We start from the raw sequence: 17913 nt of genomic DNA on the forward strand, positions 1-17913 counted from the left end.
TAATTTTTTAAAAAAATCCATGTGCCGGGGGCTGGAGAGATGGCTCAGAAGTTAAGGGCACTGACTGCTCTTCCAGAGGTCTTGAGTTCAATTCCCAGCACCCATATGGTGGCTCACAACTATCTGTAATGAGATCTGGCACCCTCTTCTGTATACATAATAAATAAGTCTTTAAAAAAAATCCATGTGCCAGTGTGTCTGACAGTGGGAAAGTACAGGATCAGAGCCATGCGTTCTGGCCTCCGCTTTGATGTGATATTCAGCAGCCCATTCTGAGGCAGCACATGACCATGGGTTTCCATTGTCAGTAAACATGACCTTTCTTATACCAGGGTTGTGGTTTTGATCCATTGAAAGCCCTCCCTCCGCGGACAGCTAGGGATCAGCACACAGGGTGAAAGGTGAGCAGTAAACATGCCAGTGCATTCGTACCGGTCAGTTCATAAGAAAAGCGCTGAAGCAGAGCGGACATCGGGGCTTCACAAGAGCAGCTGACGTGCTCTGTGTTTTAGAGATGGATTGATGGCTAATTAACCGTCCAGGACTATTCTAACTCCTGTACCTAGGAAAACACGAGCTGAGACAAAAGAGTGATTGATTTTAGTGGGAAAGTCCTGCACTGTGAAATGGGAGAAGGGAGGCTGGCGGAGGCAGTCACTTGGACATTCGGCGCTTGCACAGCTTTGCCGTGGAATCGGGATTTTGCAAGAGACTGGCTTTGGTTACTGCGGCTATTGTTCCGATTGCTATTATTGTGTTGTTTTAAACTATTTTGGAGTAAGGTGATAGTTAAATCTGTCGTGGGAGGGTAGCTGGACCAGAAGATTTACTGGCAGCTTTTGAAGTTGCTATCACTGGAATCCAGAGGGAGAAGATATCAATCAGCTCTCATTGTGTAGACAGAGATTATCATCATGCTGTTACTCCGAGAGAGGTGAGGCGCTTCTTTAACTGTGATTACCTGCTCAGCACGCCCAGTCTTTGCACGATTTCCAGGCTGAGAAGAGTCCATGAAAGGATAGTTTTAAAAAAAATGTAATTCCTCTTCGATTTTTTCCCATCCCAGAATAAATCATCTCTACTGATAGCTGCACACGCATCTACTTTCATTGATTTGAAATCCAGAAACAGTTGCAATCGAAGCACTTAGGAGACTGGGCAGGAGGATTGAATTCAAGCTTCAGGTCAGCCTGGTCAGTATGGTGAGATCCAGACCAGCCAGGATTGCATAGCCAGAGTATCTCCAAAATAGAACCAAACAATGGCTTAGAGGCCAAGAGCACTGGCTGCTCGTAGAGAACCTGGATACAGTTCCTATCACCCACACAGTGGCTACCAACTGTCTGGAATTCCAATTACAGAGGATTTGACTCCTTCTGGCCTCTGTCAGTACTGTATACATGTGGTGTACACACTTACACGCAGGCAGAACACCCACACATATAAAATTAAGATAAAATAAATCTCTAAAAAACAAAACAAACAAAAAAGAAAAGCAAGCAAGCAAGAAAGAAAGATGATCAAACCAAGAATGTCCTGCTTACACAGCTGGACATGGTGACACACATGTGTAATCCAGCCCTGGGGGATGTAGAGGCAGGAGGATCAGAAGTTCCAGGGCAGACACACACACACACACACACACACACACACACACACACACACACACGGATTCACCCTCTTCCTCTACTCTTCCTTTTATTTTGCTTAGCTTTACCTTGACTTTCTCTACTGTGTCCGAAGCTCATTTGCTGTAACAGCGGTTACCATCACCTCCCTCTAGAGCAGTGGTTCTCAACCTGTGGGTCACAGCCCCTTTGGGGGTTGAACAACCCTTTCACAGGGGTCAAATATCAGATATCCTGCATATCAGATATTTGCATTATGGTTCATAGCAGCAGCACAATTTTTATGAAGTAGCCACAAAAATTATTTATGGTTGGGGGTCACCACACATGGGGAACTGGATTAAAGGGCCGCAGCATCAGGAAGGTTGAGAACCGCTGTGCTAGAGGCTCCTTGAAGCGGGTGAAGGAGAGCGCAGCTCAGGGAAAGGAGGGCTGGAGTCTAAAATCCGAGAGGACGTGGACAATAGAAGACAGAGGACCTGCAAACGGGTGAAACCGGTTAGAGGGAGTTTAAGTCGGTAGTGAGTAAAGATGAAAAGGTAAACAAATAGCTTGAGTTTCTGAAAGTGGAAAAACTGGACCCTAGACTCTGCCAACTAATGGACATTAAGCTCTGAAAACACTATACAGCCAGGCCAGACACGGTGGCTCATGCCTATGATCCCAGCGCTTGGGAAGCAAAGGCAGAGGATTTTCAAACGTTGGAGGCCTGCCGGGTCTACGGGGAGTTTCAGGCCACCCAGGGTTACACTGTAAGACCCTAGGGCAGTTTGAATAAGAACGGCCCCCATAGATGCGAACCTTTGACTACTTGGTCCTCAGTTGATAGAACTGTTTGGGACAGATTAGGGTGTGTGGCCTTGTTGGAGGAGGTGTGTCACGGGGGGCGGGGGTGGAGGGGCACCAGGATTTGAGGGTTCAAAAAACTGTGCCATCCTTAGCTTCCTCTCTGCCCACTTGCAGATCAAGATGTGAGCTCTCAGCTGCCCCTACCATCATGCCTTTGCCCCACCATCATGGGCTCTAGCCCTCTGGAACTGTAACCCCAATCAAATGCTTTCTTTTATAAGTTGCTGTGGTCATGGTATTTTGTCACAGCAATAGAAAAGTAACAACAAAAAAAAAAAAAAATCCTGGGGCTCAGAGGTTAAGAACACTGGCTGGGCTGGAGGAGGGAAGAGGGGATCCTTGATTGGTATGTAAAATGAATTTAAAATTTTTTCTTAATTAAAAAAAGAAGAAGAAGAAGAAGAAGAAGAAGAAGAAGAAGAAGAAGGAGGAGGAGGAGGAGGAGGAGAAGAAGAAGAAGAAGAAGAAGAAGAAGAAGAAGAAGAAGAAGAAGAAGAAGAAGAAGAAGAAGAAGAAAAAGGCTGCCCTTCCAGAGGTCCTGAGTTCAATTCCCAGCATCCACAGGATGGCTCACAGCCATCTGTAATGAGATCTGGCGCCCTCTTCTGACAAGCAGGCCAAACAACACTGTATACATAAAAAAATAAATCTCAAAAAAATAAAAAAGATCCTATCTCAAAACTATAAACTGTTTTAAACAGAGTTGATAAGTTTTGTGGGTTTGTGGGTTTTGTGTTTTGATTTTTATTTAAGATTTATTTATTTTCATTCTGCACATAAGGGTATTTTGCCAGAGCGACAGGGGAAAGCCCTGTCTCGAAAACCAGCCCCCCGCCCCACACCCCAAACATTGTTGTAAAAGACCTATTCCATTTATTCACTCATTAAGTTTTATTAAATGTCTAGTATATGTCCTGGAGATACAAGTGTGAGTAAAGCCAAGTCTCCTGCTACAGACCCTTGGAGGCCAGAAGAGGGCGTTGGATATCCTGGAATTGGAGTTACAGGCAGCTATGAGCTGCCGTGTGGGTGCTGTGCTGGGAATTGAACCTGGGTCTTCTGGAAGAACAGCCAGCACTCTTAACCACTGAGCCATCTCTCCAGCCTCAAGAGTTGATTAGTTTCTCCCTTGGGGGCGAAACTGGTGCTACCTGAGAACAAGCTTCACCAGCTCTCTGCCAGCCTGTCTCTACTAGTACATTACAAGGCATTGGTGTTCAGGGTTAGAAAACCACGTGCCAAACTCTTTCATGATAGCCTGGTAGGCAAAATAGAGACATGCAAACTATAAGAGCACAGTCAAAGTCACAAGGACAGACCATATCCCATTTGTTCGCTGATACAGTTGATAGATATTGTGGGTAGAGTAAAGCTAGGGGGTGAGCAGACTGGTGATTGAAGGACATTGCCCAACACGTTATGGTTTTGTCTTTTGAGATAAGGTTTTGTTATGTAGCCCAGGCTGACCTCAGGCTCACAGGAGTCTTCTTTCCCTGGTTTCTCAGGTAGCCACCCTGTTTTCCAGGTCTCTAGCAGGAGACTTGGCTTTACTCACACTTGTATCTCCAGGACATATACTAGACATTTAATAAAACTTAATGAGTGAATAAATGGAATAGGTCTTTTACAACAATGTTTGGGGTGTGGGGCGGGGGGCTGGTTTTCGAGACAGGGCTTTCCCCTGTCGCTCTGGCTGTCCTGGAACTCACTCTGTAGACCAGGCTGGCCTCGAACTCAGAGATCCACCTGCCTCTGCCTCTTGAGTGCTGGGATCAAAGGCATGTGCCACCACTATCCAGTTTACATATGTGTCTTAATATTCATATGATTGTACATTTAAAAATGTCAAAGTTAACCAGCTATGATGGTACATGTCTGTAGTTCAGCGCTCTAGAAGCTGAGAAAGAAAGATTGCAATGAGTGAATAAATGGAATAGGTCTTTTACAACAATGTTTGGGGTGTGGGGCGGGGGGCTGGTTTTCGAGCCAACATGAGCTATATAGGCTGGGCTGAGTTACATCCTGTCTCAATAAAAAAAATAATAATAATAAAAATAAAGTCATATTTCCTGTGTGTCATCTCTTAAAAGATGAATACATGGAAAAAGAGTTATGGAACCACCAAATGACTTGAACAGCATTAATAGGAATCTAAAATTCACACCAAGTTACAAGCCCTCCACACTCTAAAGTAACGAGACTGTATCTAGGGCTGAGGCTGTAACTCAGCTGGTAGAATGTTTGCCCAGCTTGCATAAAGCCCTGGGTTCTACCACACCACCACAAAAGCAAGACATGGGACCCAGCACTTGGCTGGTGGAGGAGGAATGATCTGAATTTCAAGGTGATCTGCAGCTGCGGGATTCTAGATCAAGAAAAACAACAACAAAAACCTTGACAAGGACTTTGTCCATCCTCTCTGTTCCATTGTGGACACTGACACAGTGAGAAGCCTCCAAGAAGGTGATCAAAGTGGGTAGGGAGTGCCAGAAAACGGGGCATATGTAGCCCGGAGGGCAGAGAAAGTCACACAATAACCCATCTACTAAATTAGAAAAGTTACCCAGTCGTTTACTGAAACAACCTGAAGAAAACCCGTAGCTGCAAGAAGACAGACCTCCACTCACCAAAGAAAAGTTTTGAAATCATTCAAGTTGGAAACGATAAGCCTAGAGAACCAGGGATCTTCCCATCACTGGGGATCACTGAGAATGTTCTAGTAGATGTTAAATAACCACATGCCAGAACTATTGTCAACAGAATTACTTCCGTCTACTTGACCTCTAAGGTCTCTTCCAACTTGACCACTGTATTCTGAGTTATAAATGACCCTTGCCCTATGTGTGTGTCTTCAGCTCCCTGCAACTCCTTGTGATGTGTGTTATATACTGAGCACTCCCCAGATCCCCATGGACTTCGAACATAGTCCCCAGACCACGTTCGGGGCTCACCAGCCACGGGGAGAAGACAGGCAGAGCGGTGAAAAGGTTTACGATTGTACAGAGACGGGTCGATGACTTCCCACGAGGATGGAGGGCACCGTGAGATGGCTCCGCGGGTAAAGGCCGTCGCCGAGCAAACCTGGCAACCCGAGTTCAATCCCCGGGATAAAGGCAGGAGGAGAAGACCAGCTCCACAAAGCTGTGCCCTGACTCCCACACACATGCCGTGGCCACTTGACCACACATACATCATGGGCACATCCACAACAACAATAAACTTATGGGCTGGAGAGATGGTTCAGAGGTTAAGAGCACTGGCTATTCTTCCAGAGGACCCGGGTTCAATTCCCACCAACCTGGCTTGTAGGCATGCATGCAGGCAGAACACCATATACATAGTAAATATTTTTAAAAAACAATACATCTATGAAAACTCCTAACACCTGAATAGAATATTTCACCCTGGCTAGGCGCTTGTTTTTCTTGTCTTTGTTTGTTTGTTTGTTTGTTTGTTTAGAGACGGGGCTCACACAGCACAGGCTGGCTCCAGACTACCTATGTGTCCAAGAATGATGTTGAATTTCCGCTCTCCTACCTCCACCTGCTGTGCACTGGGATCATTCTCCCTGCTCTTGTTTTCTTTGTCTTTCCCCCTCTTTTATAAAGACAGCCTTGAACTCGGGATCCTCCTGTCTCCCTCCCAGTGCTGGGGTTACAGGCGAGCCCACTAGGCTTCACGGCTACCTTCATCTTTTAAAGTTACTATTTGAACTGGGTGAATAAGCTTGACCAGAAGAAATGGCAGCCACCAAGGGGGAGGGGAATTACCGAAGCTAGAACAAGTCTGTCCCTGTGGTATTGTCAGAATGAGCTGTCAGCAAGCGGCACCTTGCGGATCCCAGAGCCTATGGAAAGTACGTTATGAAAGCTAGAGGTCCGGTAGGTCTGGTGGCTCATGCTTGTAATCTTAGCACTTGGGAGGATGAGGCAGGAGAATTAAAAATGGCCTACATAATGAATCCCAAGGCAGCCTGGTGAGAGCCCATCTATGAATGAATGAATGAATGAATGAATGAATGAATGAATGAATGAATGGTGAATGAATATGGAAGGGCCAATTTCCCCATGATACACTGACATACATTTGCATACAACTGCAGGGTTGTTTTACGATATAAACACAGCAGAATTGGTTTAGTCCCTAGTCATCTGAGGAAAATACAGAACAATACAATAAAAAAAACATCTATGAAAGAAATGGCATAGTTCCCGTGCGTGGCAGGTCTCCGTAAACTCTCTGAATTCAATCTGACGTGTGGTTGATGTAGTTGACAGTGATTTGTGCATTCACAATCAACACCCACTCGGGCCCATAGCCGCCGTTCTAAAACCTGGCCACACGATGTCACTATTGTCCTGGGAGAAAACTTGAACAGCATGCCTCCCTTCCACCCTTTCCCTTTCAGTGTTTTTTTGTTTTTGTTTTTGTTTTTTTAATTAGTATTTGTGGGGGGCAGGGGGAGGGGAGAGACAGTTTATAGCAGTGGTTCTCAACCTGTGGGTCGTGATCCCTTTGGGGGTCACATATCAGATATCCTGAATATCCATTATTTACATCTAATTCATAACAGTAGCAAAATTACTGTTGTGAAGCAGCAACAAAAATAATTTTATGGTTGGAGGTCACCACAACATGAGAAACTCTATTAAAGGGTCACAGCATTAGGAAGGTTGAGAACCACTGGCTTAGAGGTTAAGAGCTCTTGTTGCTATTGCAGAGGAGCTGGGTTCGATTCCCAGCACCCACCTAATGGCTCACAATCATCCATAATTTCACACGTGTGTTACACATACACACATGCTGGAAAACATCTCATGCATACAAATATAAATGTGTGTGTGTGTGTGTGTGTGTGTGTGTGTGTGTGTGTGTGTGCTGCCCCTGTGCCCCAGCAAGAGGTCAGAGGACAGCTCTGTGGAGTTGGCACCTTTTTGGGAGTTTCTTCCAACTTCAAATGGTCAGGCTGCCAGGCAAGTGCTTTTAACCCACTTAGCTATTTCCCCAGCCCCCAAAGTCCTTTTAAAAAGACCAAGTAAGCTGGGCGGTGGTGGTGCACGCCTTTAATCCCAGCACTGGGGAAGCAGAGCCAGGGGGATCTCTGTGAGTTCGAGGACAGCCTGGTCTACAGCGTGAGATCCAGGACATGCTCCAAAACTACACACAGAAACCCTGTCTCAAAAAACAAAAACAAAACAACAACAACAACTAAAAAAAGACCAAGTACTACCCATGAGTTGAAAAATGAGGTAAAAGGGGGTGTCAGAAAGAGTATTCCCTCAATTTTTTTAATTCATTAATCTATTTTTAATTTATTTTTATTTTGTGTGTATTGGTATTTTGCCTGCATGTGTGGCTGTGCACCATGTGCATGCAGGCAATACTTGAAGAGGCCAGAAGAGGGAATCAGTTTCTCTAAAACTGATGTTACAGACAGTTGTTAGGCACCATGTGGGTGCTTGGTACCAAACCCTGATCCTCTGGAAGGGCAGCCAGTGCTCTTCACCACCAAGCCATCTCCCCAGCAGGCCCTTCTCCCCTTTTTTTCACACAGTAGGCACATGCTGTTCTGTCTGGCATGTGGCAGTCAGGGGATGACTTTCAGCAGTGGGCTCTCTCCTTCCACCATGTGGGTATCTATATCAAACTTAGATCACCAGCCTTGGCAGCAAGTACATTTCCCAACAAGCCTTTCATCAGCCAAAGAGCACTACATTTTTACCCTAGGAGTTGTGTGGGTTTTTAAATAAACACAATATTGACAGAATTCATAGCCAAGGCATAGGAACCCATGTACTACTGGGAAGGTGGAGCAAAGAGGATCGATTGAGCTGAGGCTTCAAGGCTAGCCTGGGCAGAGCACTGACACCTCTCTCTAAACACCAGCAAACGGGGCTGGAACGATGGCTCGGAGTGTGTAAGTATGTGCTACTCAAGCCTGGTAACAAAAGAGGCTCTTGATGGAGGAACCTACAGAGAACCCACTCATACCCAATGACTTCGTGTAGTGTGGAAAACGTCACAATAACCCTGTGTCTATAGTGCTGCTGAGAGAAATGTCCGTCTGCCACTGCTAGGGTGAGCACCCACAGCCACATTCGAATCCTCCACCTGACCGTGATTCTTCCTCCTGGGTGCAAGCAAAAACCCAGAAACATTCATGGAAACAGTTTTGGGTTTGGTTTTGGTTTTTTAATGTATAACTCTCATACCATGAAAGAATTATTATTCTCATTCTTTTTTTTTAACTTTATTTTATGCATATGAGGATTTGCCTACACCTATGTGCACCATGTGACTATGTGGTGTTCTCAAAGACCAGAAGAAGGCATCCGATCCCCTGGAACTGGAGTTACAGATGGTGTTAAGCCACCATGTGGGTGCTGGGATTTAAGCACAGATCCCCTGGAAAAGCAGTCAGTGCTCTTAATCACTGAGCCATACCTCCAGCCCCCTTACTTTTCTTATCCTCATTCTGCTGTTGTTTGTTTGTTTGTTTGTTTGTTTGTTTGTTTTTGAGACAGAGTTTCTCTGTGTAGCTTTGCGCCTTTCCTGGAACTCACTCTGTAGACCAGGCTGGCCTCGAACTCACAGAGATCTGTGCTGGGATTAAAGGCCTTCGCCACCACCACCCGGCTTGTGTAATTTTTAAAGATAAGGTGTCACTGTAGCTTAGGCTGGCCTCGTTCTACTTCAAGATATCTTCAAACTCACAGCAATTCTCCTGCCTCTACTTCCCAAGTGCTGGGACTACAGCATGATCATCACATCTTGCTTTGACTTTTTGCTGTTTTTCCCTTTTTGTGCTGTGAGTCCAGCACAGGCCCCTCTATGTACTAGGCAAGAGCCCACCCCTCAGGCCCACCCTGGCCCTAAGAGTCTCCAGAAACAGCCATTTCCTCCTACCTGCAGAAGGAAAAGCATCAAGCTTGCTCACTTTTACCAGTTTAGTAGATTAAAAACTGGCAAGCAGAGCTGGAGAGATGGCTCTTCCGGAGGACTGAGTTCAATTTCCAGCACCCAAACTGGGCAGTTCACAACTGCCTGTAACTCCAGCTGGCCTCTGAAGGCACCCACACACACGGTATATACTTATAAAGACATATGCATATAAATAAAAAATTTAGACATGGCAAGCAAATTGGTCATTTGTCTCTCTGGTTCCTTTTTCTTTTTTCTTTTTCTGTTTTTCATATTATTTCCTTTATTATACTTATCTAGAAAAATCCATATGCTCCACATGAGTGCTGGACCCATGTGGCATAGTCAAAAAAAAAAAAAAAACTGGAACATGATTCTGAAACCAGACATAGTAGAAGACATGCTTGGGCCCGACTGAGAGGCATTCTGCTTCGACAAACCAATGTGGAAGAAATAGAGTGTGCAGCACACTGCAGGCCCTTGGCTGTGGGGAGACAGCAAGTTCATCTCATACTGACGTGAGGAACAGCTTGTTCTATGGTAACCACATAGGAGACTCTTTCAACTGCCACTAGAGACCCTAGATGGGGTTTCATATAGCATTATACATATATAAGTGTGCATACACACATGCATGTGTACGTATATATACATGTGCATATGCATATATGTGTATATATACGTATATGTATGTGTATATACATGCATATATGTGTGTGCATCTTTTTTTAAAGTAAATCTAACACATAAAATTAACTCAAGAGTGATCCCAACCTTCTGGAGTTTGCTGCTTTTTGGTCAGGGAAGAAATTTTGTTTGTTTCTATTTTTATTTTTTGTTTTTCACTCACAGTGAAGGCTACATTCAGCTTTCTCTATAATGAGTACTACCTCAGTGGCCTGATTGCAGAAGAACATAGGAGAGTCTCCAGGAACAAATTTTATTTTATTTTTTTAAAAAGGGCTCTGGCTTCTCACTGACTGCCTCAGCTCAGTTTCTCCCTGGTCCTTAGTAAGCAAAGCACTTACTTACTAAGTGCTTTGAAGGGGAAGGGGGAGGGGGAAGGGGGAGCCGCGGGGCCGGTCAGACATAACTAGAAGTGCCACATTGAGACTCCTCCGCACCCCAGAGGTGCTGTTCTTACTGGATTCTATGATAGGAGTAGACCAAAGAGACAAAATGTAGCACAAAAATGGGAGCCGCTAGTACCCAAGCTGCAAGATCCAGACCTCGCTCTGGTGAGAGTCTGGTGGACACTGCTATTTAAGATCCTACACAGATGGCCCATGTGACAAGTGTCAGAAAGAGAGAGGTTCAGAAGCGTGAACAAGCAGGAAGACTGTCCTGAAGGAGGCACTCTCCTCCGTGTTTTCATTTCTCAGCCTTGGCCTGGGCAGCCACAGCTCCTATAGTGTTACAGACCATCCCCTCACCTCTGGGAACAGCATGGGCTCAACATTCTGGTTGTTATTGCTGCTACTGTTTTGAGACAGGATCTCACTGTATAGCTCTGAATGACTTGGAATTCATTATGTAGACCGGGCTAGCCTCAAACTCACAGAGAGCCACCTGCCTCTGCCTCCTGAGCGCTGAGATTAAAGGTGTGCACCACTATCACGACCACCCAGATGGCTTGAAATTCTTGTCCAATTCATAAACAATGGGAAACAGCTGGCTGGTTCCGCTCCATCATGGCCTCTTCTGGGACCCCTTTCCGATGTTCAGCCATGCGGGCAAGGCTGTTGCCATGGGCTATAATTGTAATGCTTCCTCCCTCCCCCACTCCTAATCCTTCAGATGCCCCCGAGGACAGCTGATCCCCAGTGAGGCCTGCACCTCTGCAGCCTTACTGATGCTGCTGTAGAAGGGGTGGGCCGGCTCCATCACATATGATGGGACATCACTAAGAGCATCTCACCAGGCTGGTCCTCACCATGCTTGGTAGCAGTTTCTTTATTGAGCATGATTAGACCCCAACAGCACAGCTCACAAGGCCTCAGCCGCATCTGCGCAACAGCATCCAACATATCCAGAGCATCCAATTGTTGGGTTTTCTTTTTCTTTTCTTTTCTCTTCTCTTCTCTTCTCTTCTCTTCTCTTCTCTTCTCTTCTCTTCTCTTCTCTTCTCTTCTCTTCTTCTCCTCCTCCTCCTCCTCCTCCTCCTCGTCCTCCTTCTTCTTCTTTTTTCTGCACCAAGGTGAAGCAGGTCAAATTCACAACCAGCATCTCACAGCATCCACCACAGAGTGCTTCACCTTCTTGTGGCCACAAGGCTCAGGTCAGTGCTGTACCAGCCGCTTCAGTGTCCAGGTTTTCTAGACACTGTCACTCAGCCAGATCAGCAATAGCTTACAGAGAGCTGCGATGAGATGCAGCCATGACTCAAAAATTATGTTTTGATTGTATTTATTTCATGGGCATCTAATACTAATTGGTATGTATATGTCTTCCTGAAAACTCACGCTTTAAAGTGCACAGGGTGGTTTGGAGGGTCTTGGAGTCATAAATCATCACCGTATCTAACTTCATCATAGTTTTCATGACTCCATCACACCAGTCCTGAAACCCACTCCCACCCTCTGGAGGTCTCAGTCACCACCCACTGTGGGCCTCTAGAGTTGCTTATCTGAGACTTAGGAAGGAAATCAGATAAGAGGAGCTATTTCAAATGGCCAAGGGCATGCCTGTCATCTCTGCTCTGAGGATAGGTCTGTGCTCCCAGTAAAGAGTTTCCACAGTGGTACAAACACCTCAGCCAACCGTGAACTCCTCACCAGGAATATCTGAACTTGGTAAAGGTACGGCTAACCTAAAGTTCATCTCATTCAAGACAAAAGCAACCCAAAGCAATGATCTTCTGAAACAGTTACCTTTGAAGTGTCTTCTGCCCGACCATGGAGTCTGTTTGGAGACAAGAGAGATAAACCACAAGCTCCTGCCTCTACCTTAATTAATCATTAAATAAGCACACGCGTTCTCTATCCAGGTGCACAGGTAAAGCTAATTGCCAGCCTAGAGGAGAAACAGTGCCAGCCAGTGAGCTGGACATTTGCTTCCCAGCAGCCTTGCAAGAGAAGTGCTATTGGGATGAGGAGATGAGACACAGTGGGTCTCAACAGCACAGCCAAGAGCAGTTGTTTCCCGGGAGTGTGGAAATGCCAAGTAATGGCTGAAAGCGCAGCAGAGAAGCCAGGTTGTCTGTGTTCAAAGCTTAGTGTTGCGGGGAGGTGAGCTGCATTTATTCAGTTAGTGAACATTGGATGTGGTTCCACCTTTGGCTATTACAAGCATGGTGATGTGTACATCTGTAACCCAACACACAAAGAGAACAGAGACAGGAGGATGCCCGGAGCTCACTGAGCAGACAGTGTAGCCTATTGGTGAGCTTTGACTCAGTGAGATACCCAGTCTCAAAAAATAAGGTAGAGGGCAGGCACATACCTTTAATTCAAGCACTTGAGAGAAAGAGGCAGACGCCTATCTCTGTGAGTTCGAGGTCAGTCTGGTCTACATAGTGAGTTGGAGGCCAGGCTTGGTTACCTGAGTCCTTGTCTCAAAATAAAATAAAGTGAAAAATAAGGTGCAGAGCAGTAAAGGAAAACACCAAGATTGACCTCTGGCTTCTACATATATATAAACATGCCCAGTAATAGTCACTAAAACACACACACACACCATACACACACAAACACACATTTATAATGTGGTACACAAACACATATATAGTTATTATAATTACACACACATAAGCATGCCCCTGTATAGTCACTACACACACATTTATAATATGGCATACAAACACACATATATAATATATATGTATGTGGGGATCCACAGAAGTAGAAGAGCAGCTATTGGGGGAAGAAAGGGAGCCAACAATAGAGGGAAGAGGGATAAGAGAGGGGAATGCAAAGGTGACTGTGAGCAGAATTCATGCTGTCCATGTATGGAATTGTCATTATGAGCCCATCATTTGTACAATGATATACACGCATGTATGCATAGATTCACATACATATCTATGGGGATATTGGGGGGAGGAAGACTCATTATTTCTCTGGCTGGCCTGGAACTCACTATACAAACCAGGCTGGCCTTGAACTGATAGAGACCCACCTCCCTCTGCTGGATTAAAGGAATGTACCACAATGCCCGGCTAATGTATATTTTTAAGACTAGTTCCTGGGGGGAGGGGTGTTAGAGAGATGGGTCAGTGGTCAAGAGTGCTTTCTGTCTAATCATGAGGACTGGTGTTTGGATCTCAGCACCCATATAACACATAACAAGTTGGGCATCTCACAAATGTCTGTAATTCCAGGTCTGAGGAGTCCAGTGCCTTCTTCTGGCCTCCATGTGGGCACGGGTGCACACACACACACATACATATGATGGACACACACACACAAATAACTAAATCTTAAAAAAAAAAATAGTGTCTGGCACGGCAAGATCATGGGTGGTGCTATCTGATCCAGAAGGAGCCATGTCCACTGCACACCATTTCCTCTAGCCCCTATGTGCAGGTGTGTGTGTGTGTGTGTGTGTGTGTGTGTGTGTGCCAAGCGTGACAAACTCTCCACTTCCTTGAAGGACACTCAGAAACATTTCCTTCCTGCAAAGCTTTGGTCCATCCCTGCAGAGAAGGTAATGAAGGGAAACTAGGTCAAGGAAGTGATGAGCAGAACTAATGAGCAGGCAGGTGTTGCCCTGCTGTGTTTCCAAGCTCTCAGGCAGTAAGACTGATTGATGGCTGGCTGAGGATGCTGCCGTTCTTCTTACTGTTTGGTCCAGGCTTGGTCAGCCATGCCTTTAATGCTCATTCCATTCAGTCCCACAAGCCTACCTAAGTTTCTTTTTTTCTTTCTTTCTTTCTTTTTTTTTTTTGGTTTTTTTGAGACAGGGTTTCTCAGTGTAGTTTTGGTGGCTGTCCTGGATCTCGCTCTGTAGACCAGGCTGGCCTCGAACTCATAGAGATCCACCTGGCTCTGCCTCTGGAGTGCTGGGATTAAAGACGTGTGCCACCACCGCCCGGCTGCCTAAGTTTCTTGGAGGAAACACTCCAGGGGAGAAAAAGAAAATTTGTTCCCAAACCAGAAGGCAAACAACTTTCAAATTTTCTTAGTAAAATATATTATCTCTGTTTGTGTAATTTCCTGCTTGCCTCCCTGGAATTGAAGAAATGATAGTGAATAAACAGATCCCTGCCGCCTGTGCCCTTGGGGCTGCTGGGTGGAGTTGATCCCGCTAGCAGAAGCTCATCTGCGACCCCAATACCCACTTCGCAGCACCTACCGCTATGACCCAGCACTTGGACTCTCTCTTGCGTCTCCAAATACCCAGACATCTCTCTTCTTATCCCAGAAGTTCTCAACTCTGGCTATGCATTAGGATCGCCTGGGGAGCTTTAAAAACCACTAGCTCAGCTGAGCTGTGGCAACACACCTCGGGAGGCGGAGGCAGGCAGATCTCTGTGAGTTCGAGGCCAGCCTGGTCTACAAAGCGAGTTCCAGGAGAGCCAGGGCTGTTACACAGAGAAACCCTGTCTCAAAAAGCCAAAAAACAAACAAAACAAGTAAACAAACAAAACAAACAAACAAACAAAACACTGACTCCCAGTCTGTGTCCCAGGGAGCCCGATGCCATTGGTCAACATAGCAAGTTCAAATACAAACAAACAAAAAAACAGAGGTCTGTTGAATTCCAATGACTTTCTACTTCAACATCTCCCAAGGCCATTAGGCTCACCCTTACCTTTGTTTTCTCTCCCCCTTTGCACAGTACAAGTAACCTTGAAACACTTCTAGACAGCAGTTTCCCAGTGTTCGGATTTTCACTGGCACAGATGCTATCGCCATTTATAAAAATGGATTTTGTTGCCTTACCGGCTGAGTTATCATCAGTAGATAACCATTTTTAAAGAAAACAACAACTTTCATTTCTTTCTGCAGCCTCCTTAATTATAAAACTTAGCCTGGTTAATGTGCTGGAAATAGCTCTAGCATCATCAGCTTGTTTCTGTGTGTTGGATTTGCGTGAAAACATAATGGCAATCAAACTCATTCTAGTCACCATGGTTACATCGAGTGCTGCGCTTTTATCAGCCCACTGAGCACTAAGTCTCAATCTGAGTACACAAATCATGTCGTAAGACAAAATAATATCCTTCGAAGTCTGTTGCTATGCACTACGAGTGGAAAGCAATCAAAATAACTGGGCACCATAGTAGTGCATCTCTTCTTGAAATGTGAATGTAAAATGTTCCATAAAAAAATTATTAAGAGTGGAACACGAATAATTACAGGCGTTTTCCTTGTCCTTTTTCTTTAGACAGAAAATACACAAGAGTAGTAATGAAGATTGGTTTAGGCTAAGGCCACTCCCTACATAACACAATGGTACCACAATAAATGACTGTTCTAAGTTTCAGGCAGGTCGCTGACCCAGAAATGCTTATCAGTTTGTCAGTGAATGTCAACATAGAACGGCCTGCCCATTTTCCTTTTTTTTTTTTTTTTTTTTTTTTTTTTCAAGACAGGGTTTCTCTGTGTAGCTTTGCGCCTTTCCTGGAACTCGCTTTGTAGACCAGGCTGGCCTCGAACTCACAGAGATCCGCCTGCCTCTGCCTCCCGAGTGCTGGGATTAAAGGCGTGCGCCACCACTGCACGGCCCCCATTTTCTAAATGGCGGTTGGCATAATGTTATAAGTATGAATTTAGGAATATAACTTGACCATTTGATAGGTTTAGATGACAAACGATGCATCCAGAAAAAGAAGAGCAAAAAGAAGAGCATGGGGCATGTGCTGTGCGTGGTAGGTTTAGGGTAGGGCTGCTGATGAAGAGGGAGATGGAAGGCTAGAATTTCCCTTGACAGTGGCAAGGGAAAAGATAAACACAGGGAAGTCCGCCTTTTGAAGGCAAAGGAAATGACACACAGCTTTAATCTCAGCAATTGGAGGGCAGAGGCAGGTAGATCTCTATGAATTCCAGGCCAGCCTGGGCTCATAGTAAGCTCCAGGGCAGCCAAGGCTGCACAGATAGACCCATCTCAAAATGAATGAATGAATGAATGAATGAATGAATACTAAAACAGAAGCTAGGTGTGATGTACACACAGGTAATCCCAAAGTTTGGGAGCCTGGGCCAGATAAGGAATTTGGCTACCTAGTGAGTTCTGTGACAACCTCACAAAGCAAGAATATGGTTCATAAATAAATAAAAAGCAAGCAAACAAGCAAGCTACAGAAGAGACTTGAAGTATGGGAAATAGAATCAGACTCATCGATTTGCTTCTATTTGGATCAAATTGGAAGTCATCGGAGTTTCTGCCATAGAGAAGAGGTTTGATTCCACTCACAATCAGTGCACAGCACAGCTGTCACAGCCACTACCTTATCCTTCATTGTCCCCAGCAAACCTGGGACATCACCCATCCTTAGACTAGACTGGTTCAGTTCACCCAGGCAGGAGCACGTTCACGGACTCAATCTTACCCTCCTCTTAACAACGGATTACAGAAGCAACTGCTGATAACTTTAGTCAGAGGCTGAGAATTTTTCTGTTTTGTTCAGCAGTCCATTCCTTTTACTTTTAAATTCTTATTATTTTTTATTGTGTATGAGTGTTTTGCCTGGATGTGTGCCTGTGTACCACATGTGTTTCGGGTGCTCCTGGAGACTAGAAGAGGGTGTCAGATCCCCTAGAAGTGGAGTTACAGATGGTTGTGAGACACCATGTGGGTGCTGGGAATTGAATTCAGGTCCTCTAGAAGAGCAGCCAGAGCTCTTACCTGCTGAGCCATCTCTCCAACTCCAGCACATTCCTTTTTTAGTAAAATTAAAAGACATCATTTGCTAAGTTTGGTGGTACTCACTTTTCATCCCAGGAATTCAGGGCAGTGAGTTTCAAGTAAACAAACAAACAAACAACACTATTCCTTAATCTTGCCCCCATGATATGTAGGAACACACCCCACAGAACTTTTACATATAAACTATAATGGTTTTTTTTTGTTTGTTTTGTTTTGTTTTGTTTTTCGAGACAGGGTTTCTCTGTGTAGTTTTGGTGCCTGTCCTGGATCTTGCTCTGTAGACCAAGCTGGCCTCGAACTCACAGAGATCCACCTGCCTCTGCCTCCCGAGTGCTGGGATTAAAGGTGTCTTTCACCACCACCCGGCCACATAACTTCTTAAATAATTATATTCTCTAAAATATTTATGAGAATGACACTGATCTACATTCTTGCATGTGGGTGCTGAAAACCAAACCCAGTGTCTCTGGGAGAGCAGTTAACGCTCTTAACCACTGAGCCATGTGACCAGACCCTCTAACAAAACTTTTTCACGTCTAGCTTAGTAATGGGCAGCTGCAGCCAGCACGATGGAACACGGACGGCTGTCACTCCAGGACTTGAAGGCAGAGACACGGGGGACCACACAGGGACTGCCTGAACTACAACGCAGGACCCTCGCTCTCTCTCTTACCTTTGAAAAGGTGAGCGCGGTGGTACCCGCTGT

Source organism: Peromyscus eremicus, chromosome 4 (genome assembly GCF_949786415.1).
Source record: "Peromyscus eremicus chromosome 4, PerEre_H2_v1, whole genome shotgun sequence".
Taxonomy (NCBI): domain Eukaryota; kingdom Metazoa; phylum Chordata; class Mammalia; order Rodentia; family Cricetidae; genus Peromyscus; species Peromyscus eremicus.